Below are 12,377 nucleotides of genomic sequence, written 5' to 3'. Positions count from 1 at the left end.
TGCCAGAGTCTTTTGCAGTGTCTGGCTTTACATGGGTTCTAGGAAATTGAACTCTGGCTGACAGGGTTTGCAAGCAAGCACCTCTAACCACTGAACCATCTGCCCAGTCCTTAATTATGGTTTGAATGTGAAATGTTCCCCACAGGTGCATGTGTTTGGCTCCCAGCTGGTGGTACTGTTTTGGAACCTTAGAGGTGTAGAGCTAGCTGGGTGAAGGAGGCCACTAGGGGTGGGCCTTGAAGGTTATACTGCCTGGTTTGTGTTTTTTGCTTCCTGGTTGCTGACAGGTGAACAGCAGCTGCCACATGTTCCTCCCTGAAATAATGGACTGAAACTTCCCTGAAACCCTAATCAAAACAAACCTCTTTTCCCTTAAACTATTTCTGTCAAGTATTTTTGTCATGTTAACAAGTAACTAATATAATTTAGAAAGGTGATATAGTAAAAAGCCAACAAATACAGCATATAAAACAGATGCATGGGACTGGAGAGATGGCTCAGTGGTTAAGCCACTTGACTGCAAAGCCTAATGACATAAATTCAATTCCCCAGTACCCACGTAATGCCAGATACACAAGGTGGCGAAGGCATCTGGAGGTTCTGGCATGCCCATTCATTCTCATTTTCTTTTTCTCTATATATAAATAAATAAAATATTTTTTAAAATACAATGTAGCCAGACATAGTGGCGCACAACTTTAATATTACACTGGGGAGGCAAAGGTAGGAGGATCATAGTGAATTCGAGGCCACCCTGAGACTATATAGTGAATTCTAGGTCAGCCTGGGCTAATGTGAGACCCTACCTCAATAAACAGAAAACAACAAAAACAAAACAAAACAAAAAACAGATGCTATGATTGGAATTGGAACTACAGTCACTCCAGGTAATCTATTTCTAAAAACAATCTCAGATTTAAAGAAAAAAATATATATATAACATATTACTTGGAAAAAGGAAGAATGTATTGCCATGTTGTCCAAAATGTCTCTAAATACCACTAAAGCTCTCTTATTAAATGCCTATAAAACAACCCTCCAAGTAGTTCTATATAATATAAGCAGTTAAATACTAATTACCCATTCAACATTTAATGAATTCCATAGTGATTATGTTTGTAAAAAGTACATGATGATATGCTATTTAATGAGAATTAAACACTCCCTGCTGGGTATGGTGGCTCATACCTATAATCTTAACACTTGGGAGGCTTAAGTGGGAAGGTCCATAGATCAAGGCCAACCTAGTCTATGTAATGAGCTCAAGGTTAGCCTGGGATATATAGTGAAACCTTGTCTCAACCCCTCCAGGAAAGAAAAAAAAACAGGACTGGAGAGATGGCTCAGCAGTTAAAGGTGCTTGCTTGAGGGCTGGAGAGATAGCTTAGCAGTTAAAGTGTCTACCTATGAAGACCAAGGACACATGTTCAAATCTCCAGGTCCCACATAAACCAGATGCAGTGACACAAGCTTGAATGTCGCACATGCAACCGCATCTGGAGTTCATTCACATCTGCCAAGAGGTCCTGGTGTGCCTATGCTCTCTCTCTCTCTTTCTGCCTTTCTCTCTGTCTCTCACTCAAAAATACATTTAAAATTTAAAAAAATTTAAAAAAAAGTGCTTGCTTACAAATCTGACTGATGGCCCTTGCAAAGCCTAATGGCCTGGGTTCAATTCTCCAGCATGTAATAGCACACCCATTCTCAGCATCTGTCTAATCTTTCTCAAATAATTTTTCCCCCATACGGTTTCACTCTAGCCCAGGCTGACATGGAATTCGCTATGTTGTCTTAGGGTGGCGTCAAACTCAAAGTAATCCTTCTACCACTGCCTCCCAAGTGCTGGATTAGAGGCTTGTGCCACCATGACTGGTTTTAATTTTTTTTTTTTTCCTTTGGTTTTTCCAGGTAGGGTGTCACTATATATTTTCCCCCATACAGTTTCATTCTATCCCAGGCTGAACTGGAATTCACTATGGAGTCTCAGGGTAGCTTCCAACTCACAGTGATCCTACTACCTCTGCCTCCCGAGTGCTTGGATTAAAGGTGTGCGCCACCACGCCCAGCACTTAAAATTTTTTAAAAGATGTGATAAATATTTCCTCCAGCTGGCCGTGATGGTGTACACCTTTAATCCCAACACTTGGGAAGCAAAGGTACGAGGATCACTGTGAGTTCGAGGCCACCCTGAGACTCCATAGTGAATTCCAGGTCAGCCTAGGCTACAGTGAGACCCTATTTTGAAAAACCAAAAAAAAAAAAAAAAAATTAACCCTAAGTCCAGCCCTAGCCCCAAACCTATCCTAGCCCTAATCCTAGCTCTAAACCTAACACTAACCCAAGCCCTAACCCTAATCCTAACCCTAACTGTAACTCTAACCCTATCCCTATCCCTAAACCTACACACACACATGTATATATATTTTTTGAACTGGAGATATGACTTAGCAGTTAAGGTATTTGCCTGCAAAGCCAAAGGACCTCAGTTTGATTCCCCAGGGCCCACATAAGCCAGATGCACAAGGTGGCGCATGCATCTGGAGTTTGTTTGCAGTGGCTGAAGGCACACCTGTTCTCTTTCTCTCTCTGTCTACCTCTTTCTCTCTCTCACTCTCTTAAATATTTTTTTAAAACTCCTCTACCCTGCAACAAACATGAACAGTAAACAACATAATATGTACAAAGATATATAATTTCAAGGTGACACACTTAAAAGTCCCAGGTACTGGGCTGGAGAGATGGCTTAGCAGTTAAAGCACTTGTCTGCAAAGCCAAAGGATGCAGGTTCAATTCTCCAGGACCCACGTAAGCCAACTGTACAAGGTGGTGCAAACATCTGGAGTTTGTTTGCAGCACATGAAGGTCCTGGTGTGCCTTCTCTATCTGCCTCCCTATCTCTCATTAATAAATAATAATAAAAAACTTTTTTAAGTCCCAGCTACTCAGGAGGCTAAAATGGGAGAATCACTTGAAACCAGTTCAGAACCACTTTACGCAATGTAGTGAGATCATGTCTCAAAAAAAAAAAAATGGAGCCAGGTGTGGTGGCACGTGCCTTTAACCCCAGCACTTGGGAGGCAGAGGTAGAAGGATCACCACGGAGACTAAATAGTGAAGTCCAGGTCAGCCTGGACTACAGTGAGAACCTCCCCCCAAAAAAATATAGACATACACACGTACACAAATGTACATTCATACATATATTTACATACAGTAGGATTTAGCAAACTAAACAGTAATATTTAAAAATCATTGTTGGGAGCTGGGTGTGGTGGCGCACACCTTTAATTCCAGCACTTGGGTAGCAGAGGCAGGAGGATTGCTGTGAGTTTGAGGCCACCCTGATTCTGCACAGTGAATTCCAGATCAGCTTGGGCTACAGTGAGACCCTACCTCAAAACAACAAACAAGCAAAAAAATCATTGTTGGGGGCTGGGGAAATGGCTAAGTGGTTAAGGCATTTGCCTGTGAAGCCTAAGGACCCTGGTTCGATTCCCCAGGACCCATGTAAGACAGATGCACGAGGGGGTACATGCATCTGGAGTTCGTTTGCAGTAGCTAGAGGCCCTGGCATGGCCATTTTCTCTTTCTATCTGCCTCTTCCTCAATCTCAATTAAATAAATAAAATATTTAAGAAATTAAAAGTCATTATTGAGCTGGAGAGATGGCTCAGCAGTTAAGGTGTTTGCCTGATAAACCTAAGGACGTAGGTTCAATTCCCCATGTAAAGCCAGATGCACATGCATCTGTAGTTCGTTTGCAGTGGATAGAGGTAACAACACATCCATTCTCTCCCCCCTTTCTCTGTATCTGCTTCTCTCTGTCAAATAAATAAGAATCATATATTTGCCAAATGAATCTGGCAATGGGTGATAATCCTCCCACTAATAATAAATAGAAAAGTAGATTAAATATGCAAAATATCTACTTGAGGATGAGTGTTAGTAAGGTAGTGAAACCTACCAGGTCAAATACAGAGTCAAGAGTACATAAGAGAGTAAGCCCAGTATTCAGGACTGTTTTACCTCATGTGAGACAAGATCTTGCTATACAGCACTTGGCTGGCCTTGAACACCAGGTTCCTGAGTATCTGGGGTTACCAAAGCCTAATACTATACCTAGTTTACTGGTTGCAGAACAGGAAGTTGAGAAGCTAAGCAGTAATTTTAAAAGCTTCTTGGGGCAGGGCGTTGTGGCGCATGCCTTTAATCCCAGCACTCGAGAGGCAGAGGTAGGAGGATTGCTGTGAGTTTGAGGCCACTCTGAGACTCCATAGTGAATTCCAGGTCAGCCTGGACTAGAGTGAGACCCTACCTCGAAAACCAAAAATAAATAAATAAATAAATAAATAAATAAATAAATAAATAAATATAAAAGCTTCTTGGGAACACAGAGACAAAAGCCAAAGTCCAAGGGCTAGAGAGATGGCTCAGCACTTTCTTGCAAAGCCTAACAGCCTGGGTTCAATTCCCCAGACCCCACAGAAAGCCAAATGCAAAAAGTGGCACATGTGTCTGGAATTCATTTGCTACAGCAGGAGACCCTGGGGTGCCCAAACTCACTCTTTCCCTGTCTCCCTCTTTCAAATAAATTGTGTGTGTGTGTGTGTGTGTAGTGTGTAGGGATGGGAGCCAGAGCCTTACAGCATACTTGGCAAGTGTTCTACCACTGAGCTGCATCACCAGTCAGGATCCTCAGAGCACCAGGACCAATGGGAGATACATAAATATATAAAAGACAAGGCACTGGCTCACATAGCTATGAAGGATGACAAGTCAACAATCTGTTTGAAGGCTGGAAGCTACTGGAGAACTGAAAGAGTGGATTTTCCCATTCAGAATTTGTCAGGCAGAAAAATTATCTTTCAATAAAGAGGGGTTCAGCCTTCTGTTCTATGAAGGCCTTTCACTGCTCATTTTGATTCAGTTTTTGAAAAAAACATTTAAAAATTTTATTTATGAGAAAAAGAGTCAGAGAGAGAGAACAGAGTGAATAGGTACGCCAGGTGTGTCCAACGACTGCAACTGAACTCCAGATGCATGTGCCACCTTGTGCATCTGGCTCATGTGGGTCCTGAGGAATCAAATCAAGGTCCTTTGGCTTTGCAGGCAAGTGCCTTAACTGCTAAGCCATCTCTCCAGCCCTTAAAACATTTTTTAACTTACTACGAGAGAGAAGGAGGCAGAGAGAGTGAGAATGGGCACGCCAGGGCCTTCACATGTCCCCTTATGGTATATGTGCAACAATGCACACTTGAGTCACTGTGTGTCTGGCTACATGGGACCTGGAGATTTGAACATGAGTTCTTAGGTTTCACAGGCAAGCACCTTAACTGCTAAGCCATCTCTCCAGCCCTAGTTCAGCTTTGTATTTTGTTTTCTTTGAGACAAGATCTCATTCTGTAGCCATGTCTAGAAAAGTCCAGTCTGGTTAATACTTAGATGGGAGAATTATGGTCCCCACCTTAATTTGGTCCAACCTATAAGTTTTCAACTTCATGATGGTACAAAAGAGACACAAATTCAATAGAAACCATACTTCAAATTTTGATCTTTCACAAAACCAGTGACATGAAGCAGTGAGCTAAAGCTCCCAGTCAGCCCTGTGATCATAGTGTCAATGCTAATAGCCAATACTCTATGTTGGACTGTTGTTAATATTATATATTTGGTATGTTATGTGTATTAGCACTTTGATTTACAAGATTTTCAATTTACAATGGGATTGTCTGAAAGTAACCCCACTGTAAATCAAAGAGCCTCTGTACTTGACCCTTTTTAAAATTTTGTTTGCAAGCAGAAAGAGGCGGGGGGTGGGGGGAGGGGAGAGAAGAGAAACAGAATGGGTACACCACAGTCTCCAGCCACTGTGAACAAATTCTAGACACATGCAGCACTTTGTGTATCTGGCTCTATCGGTTTTATCAAGTTGCCTCTTAGAAGCAGTAATTTACAACTCCATCTGTAGAATTTGTAGCCATGGAACAAGGTAAAACTAATAACTTCCAGTTCCTTAGTGCTCCATGAACAACCCCATTATTTAATTCCAAACAATATAACATGGATGTGAAATTGGGAGTGAGGTGAATTCACTTTTGTAAACAGTACTATACAAGCAAGCACTGGGCTTGAGAACTGAAATTTTCTGAAAGAACTCTACCTATAGTAAAGATCCTGGGGACTGCTCTGACCACTTGGGAGTTTTTCCCTCCGTCCCAGGCCGAGCTGGGAGAGACCCCCAGCCCTTATCTCCACATGGGTTCTTAATCCCCTTGAGCTCTCCACATGGCAGGAGCACCTTGAAAATTCTTTTCTCTCTTCTCTTTCGGCAGTTTTTCCAGGTCCTCCACATGGGTCTCTAGCCACCTGTATGCCTTTCCTTAGCTCCGTACTTCCCTCAGTAAATATAATTTTTTTTAAAAAAGGGCTGGAGTGTTGGTGTATGCCTTTAATCCCAGCACTCAGGAGGCAGAGGTAGGAGGATCGCAGAGAGTTCTAGACCACCCTAAGACTACATAGTGCATTCCAGGTCAGCTTGGGCCAGAGTGAGACCCTACCTTGAAAAAAAAAGGGGGTGCTGGAGGGATGGCTTGGCAGTTGGGGAGTTTGCCTGCAAAGCCAAAGAACCCAGGTTTGATTCCCAAGGACACACCTTAGCCAGATGCACAAGGGGGCGAACAAGTCTGGAGCTGGTTTGCAATGGCTGGAGGCCCCAGCGAACGCATTCTTTCTGTGTCACATAAATAAAAATCAAAAAACAGAGCCGGGCGTGGTGGCGCACGCCTTTAATCCCAGCACTTGGGAGACAGAGGTAGGGGATTGCTAGGAGTTCGAGGCCACCCTGAGACTCCATAGTGAATTCCAGGTCAGCCTGGGCTAGAGTGAGACCCAATCTCGAAAAACCAAAAAACAACAACAACAAAAAAAACAAATAAAAAGATCCAGTGGACTGTTTGACCTTGGTTTATTCGAACACAGTATGTAGAGATGAATGCTCTAGGTAGAAAATTTGTCTTGAGCTATTATAGTTCCTTTAATTGCCAGATACTTTAATTTTTATTTTTGGCTTTTCAAGGTAGGGTCTCACTCTAGTCCAAGATGACCTGGAATCCAATATGTAGTCTCAGGGTGGCCTTGAACTCATGGTGATTCTCCTACCTCTGCTTGCTGGGATTAAAGGCGTGGCTCACCATACCCGGCCCTTTTCTGTGCTTTTAAGCCACCTGCTTGTTACAGCATGTGCCACTCTAAAATATATACATACATATGTATGTATATATAATTTTGGTTTTTCGAGGTAGGGTCTCACTGTAGTCCAGGCTGATCTGGAATTCACTATGTAGTCTTTGGGTGGCCTTGAACTCATGACGATCTTCCTACCTCCCAGTGCTGGAATTAAATCCCCAGTGGTGGGATTAAAGGCATGCACCACCACACCCCGCTTAATAATTTTTTTTTTAAATAAAAATTACAGCCTGGGCTAGAGTGGCACATGCTTCTGGAATTCGTCTGTTGTGGCCAGAGGCCCTGGCACACCCATTCTCTTTCTCTCTAATAAATAAATGAAAATTAAAAAAAAATTAAAGAAAAATGATTTGTTAAAGAGAGAGGGGGCAGATAGAATGGGCACCCTAGGGCCTGTAGCCACCTCAGACAAATCCCAGAGGCATGCGCCACCACTGAGCCCTCTCTCGGGCCCTGCCTCAGCCTGTCCACCAGGTCTAAGGCCGCAGTTCTGACAGGAAGTGGGCTTCGGTTCCGTTCCTGGAAGTTGCACCCGCACAGCAAGCACTCCGCCATGATCCCAAGCCGCTCAGCTCTTTCCCATCTTCTTTCCTAGGTTCCGTCGGGATCGCGGGAGCACCGGGCCCTGACGCAGAGGAGGCGCGGACCTGCCGCCTGCTCCGCAGAGCGCTGCCCCAGGGCGGAAGCGGCCGCGGGTCAAGTTCGAATCCAGGCTCTCTCTCAAGGAACAAAACCTCCCTACGTTGTTCAGGTCCCCGAGGCCCGACAGACCCTCGTCCTCAGTAATGCCGAGCAAAAGAACTTCAACGCTCCTCACCGCGGCCCACAACTCAGGAATTGTGTTGTTTTGGTTTTCCCCAAGAAACATACCGCCGCCCGGGTCTTGCACACCTACCGGGAACCCCACGCCTTAACCGTTCCCCCAACGGCGCGCGGAGGGCTGTGCGCGTGCGCAAGGCCGCCCGCGAGGCCGCACCGCGCAGGCGCAGCGTCCACTTCCGGGATCTGTCAGCCTCTCCCTGTGGGACCTGCCTCCTCCGCCCGCGCCCGCCCGGGAGCCCGTTCGCGTCGACTGACCAGAGTCCGCGAATCCTCGGCTCCGGAGCCCTCTGCGCCGCCCCAAACCCAGGTAAGGGGGCCGCGCGTGTGCTCCACCGACGTCCTTGTCTGCTCGGCCCTCGTAGCGGATGTGGACTGCCCGCGGGGGCGGCGAGCCGGGGTGCCTAGGCCGCGAGCTGAGGGGGCGGGGGACCACGGCTCTCCCGGGCTTTATATATATATATATATATATATATATATATATATATATATATATATATATATATATATATATATATATATATATATATATATATATATATGTATGTATGTGCATATATATATGTGTGTGTGTGTGTGTGTGTGTGTCCCACATTCGGAACCCCCGGCGGACCCCACACGTACGGAGCGATCGTTCCGCAGCCTAGTCCAGCCGCACTGCACGGTGGATGTGAGGAGGATCCATGGTCCCCTTCTCTCGGCGCCCCCGTGTTCTCTGCACCCCCTACATGTGGCATCTAAGCAGGCTGTAGACCTCGAGTGCACTGTCACGGGGGCCTGTTCATCTCGATAACATGTAGAATGTTTCCCCCAGGTGAAAAAGAAAATCTCAGCTACCTTAAGATCCATTCCCCTCTCCCTCCATCCTCCTGCCCCCCAAAGCAAAATTAACCCCCTTCTCTGCGCTCCCGTGCACTTGCTGGAGCCCGTTATGTAAGACCACCGTCCAAGTTCCCATCCAGACACTGCCACTTTGTTGAGTGACCCAAGGAAGGTTGCTCTTCTCTGCCTTTGTTTCATCATCTACTCTAAGAAAATTCTTCGTTGTTTTTGTTTTTTTCCCCTTTGAGGATTTAGTGAGATTATTTGCATAAATTGCTTACTGGCCCAGAGTAGCTGTTCAATACATACATATAATAATAAAACGATAGCAGTTATTGCTTCTGGACATTCTGTGCATATCTGTCTTCCTTTCATCTCTTCCTCAGACTTGAAGCCCAGGATGGTGGCATATTTATGATTCTAGTCCCATCCTAGTACTTAACAACACTGTTGGGAACATGTAGGCACTTAACAAATTGAAGCTTAGAATCTGATTATAAAGCCATCTGTTCTCATGCTGTAACTTTGGAGCCTTCTATCTACTTTTCCATAATTATTCTCCGAATTATTGAAATGACCTCTTAATACGAGTTTTCTTTAACCTTTTGGTTTCATATAGGCCCTGCGATTTCATGCATCTGAAAACAGAGGTTATTGTTCTGGAATGTGTATTTGCCCACTTAGAGTGGGTCTGAACTGGGCGTGGTGGTGCACACCTTTAATCCCAGCACTCCAGCAGAGGTAGGATTGCCGAGAGTTCAAGCCCACCCTGAGACTACATAATGAATTCCAGGTCAGCCTTGGCTAGAGTGAGACCCTACTTTGGGGGTAAAACAAAATGAGTGGGTCTGTTGCTTATAATTGGGGCAACTTTTCAAACAACTTCTTTGGAGTAGAAGTAACAGTATTTTTATATAAATATCTAATCCTGTGTTTTGAAAAAAGTCCTGGCCAGGCATGGTGGCACATGCCTTTAATCCTAGCACTCTGGGAGGCAGAGGTATAAGGATCACGGTGAGTTCGAGGCTACCTTGAGACTACATAGTGAATTCCAGGTCAGCCTGGACTAGAGTGAGACCCTACCTTGAAAAAAAAATACTGGACTGGAGTCCAGCAGTTAAGGCACTTGCCTGCAAAACCTGATGATCCAGGTTCAGTTCCTTAGTACCCATCTAAAGCCAGGTGCACAAGGTAGCACATGCATCTGGAGTTTGCAGTGATTGGAAGCCCTGGCCTGGCCATATTCTCTCCCTGCCCCCACCCCATCTCCTTGCAAATAAATATTTTTTTTTTTAATCCTGCACAAGGAAGTATAGAATGGTTTTCTGTTGAAGCTGGAATGGACTGAAGCCTGTCTGAACATTGGCAGGGTGTGGTGACCTTGTTGTAGTGCCTGGTGTTGCTGGGTTGGGTTATGAGAGAGATTAAAAACTAGATGAATCACAAACTTGAAAATTGGCCCTAACAGGGAACTGAAAACAACTTATATAGATGCCGTCAAGTTACAGCAGAGTAGGGCCAGGAATTTATAACATGTCAACATTTCCAAGTTCAGAAGATTCTGCTAGGAATAGTTCAAAAGCTTGGGTCAGAGAAAGAAAGGGAATGAAGGGAGATCTGTGTTGGGCTAGGCCTGTACTACATGCTTTCACAGCCTATCTCATCTAATCCTCCTGCCAATGGACTTGTGACATCATTGTAGATCTGCTTTACAGGTGAAATAACGACTTGCCCAGGGTCTTATTACTAGCATGTGTCAAAGTCAAGATTTAAATTCAGGTCTCTTTGGCACCAGAGCCCATGGCTAACCATACATCAGAATGACTCTTCCTTACTTATTATTTATTTATTTATTTGAGAGCAAGAGAGACAGTGAGCCTTCAGCCACTGCAAATGAACTCCAGACGATGTGTGTGCCCCCTTGTATGCATGCGACATTGTGTACTTGCATTACTGCATCTGGATTACTTGGGACCTAGAGATTCAAACATGAGTTCTTAGGCTTCACAGGCAAGCACCTTAATCACTAAGCCATCTCTCCAGCCCCAGAATGACTTTTCTTAGACATCTCTATCATACCCTCCCAGGCCCAAGAACCATTACAAGAGAGGTGGCAGAAAGAATGTAAGAGCCAAAGGAATAGGAGGAGTGCTTACAGTATTGTCATCCACACCCAGAGAGGCCTTAATATTCATGACCTCACAGTGACTGACACTACCAACACAAGACCTGCATAATAGGAGGAAATAAATGATGACATCAGAACCAAAGAATGTCAGCTGGATGCCTTTAATTGGCACTCGGAAGGCAGAGATAGGAGGTTTGTCATGAGTTTGAGGCCAGCCTGAGATGACTACATAGTTAATTTCAGATTGGCCTGAGCTACAGTGAGACCCTACCTCAAAAGAGTGTCTAGTTGGGCTGGAGAGATGGCTTAGCAGTTAAGCGCTTGCTGTGAAGCCTAAGGACCCCGGTTCAAGGCTCGGTTCCCCAGGTCCCACGTTAGCCAGATGCACAAGAGGGTGCACGCATCTGGAGTTCGTTTGCAGAGGCTGGAAGCCCTGGCACGCCCATTCTCTCTCTCTCCCTCTATCTGTCTTTCTCGCTGTGTCTGTCGCTCTCAAATAAATAAATAAATAATATTTAAAAAAAAGAGTGTCTAGTTGGAAAGAAGGAGGGATTCAGTGGATTTGGGATTTTGGAAGGGGGAGTGGTGGGAGGGGGCTATGATCATTGTATATCCTCTGTATTTATGGAAGTTGTCAATAAAAAAAGCTTAAGAAAGAATGACCTTTTTTTTTGTTTTTTTGGTTTTTTTTTTTTTGAGATAGGTTTCACTCTAGGTCAGGCTGTCCTGGAATTTACTATGTAGTCTCAGGGTGGCCTCGAACTCACGGCGATCCTCCTACCTCTGCCTCCCGAGTGCTGGGATTAAAGGCGTGCGCCACCTTGCCCGGCAAGAATGACTCTTTTTGAGGCCTGGCAATACCATTATCATATCTAGGAAAATGATTCTATATTAACAATATCTAAGTAATATCTAGTTCAAATCCAAAGTGAGTAGAACCCTTGCCTATCATAGACAAGGCCCTAAGTTGCTTCTTTGTCCCACAAAAAGAAGAGTCAAGTAAGTGATAGATAAAGAAAAAGAATGGGCCAGGCATGGAGGCACACACCTTTTATCCCAGCACTGGGAGGCAGAGGAAGGAGGATCACTAAGAGTTCGAGGCCACCTTGAGACTCCACCGTGAATTCCAGGTCAGCCCGAGCTAGAGTGAGACCCTACCTAAACAGAAACAAAACAAAAGAATGGGGCCCATGGCGTCATACTATTCCTTAATTCTTTTTTTTTTTGGTTGTTCAAAGTAGGGTCTCACTGTGGCCCAGACTGACCTGGAATCCTTAATTCATTTTTATCTTCTCAACAGTGAGAATAGAAACTTGCTGAAATTAATATCATTACCCACAGTGACTCTTTTTCTCCTCCAGTC

The 12,377-nt window shown here is 44.6% G+C and overlaps 1 protein-coding gene across 1 annotated transcript in view; it reads left to right on the top strand.

Annotated features, from left to right (window-relative positions):
* Positions 1–8,237: 8,237 nt before the first annotated feature.
* Positions 8,238–12,377, top strand: part of Arpc1a (actin related protein 2/3 complex subunit 1A) — a 39,717-nt gene continuing 35,577 nt past the window's right edge. The window contains exon 1 of the mRNA XM_004672706.2: positions 8,238–8,374. The gene's annotated coding sequence lies outside the window, so the exon portion shown is untranslated. The remainder of the gene's footprint in view (positions 8,375–12,377) is intronic.

Source organism: Jaculus jaculus, chromosome 2 (assembly GCF_020740685.1).
Source record: "Jaculus jaculus isolate mJacJac1 chromosome 2, mJacJac1.mat.Y.cur, whole genome shotgun sequence".
Classification (NCBI taxonomy): Eukaryota; Metazoa; Chordata; class Mammalia; order Rodentia; family Dipodidae; genus Jaculus; species Jaculus jaculus.
Note: the sequence above shows the minus strand (reverse complement) of the source record. Positions and strands in the feature narration are given on the sequence as shown.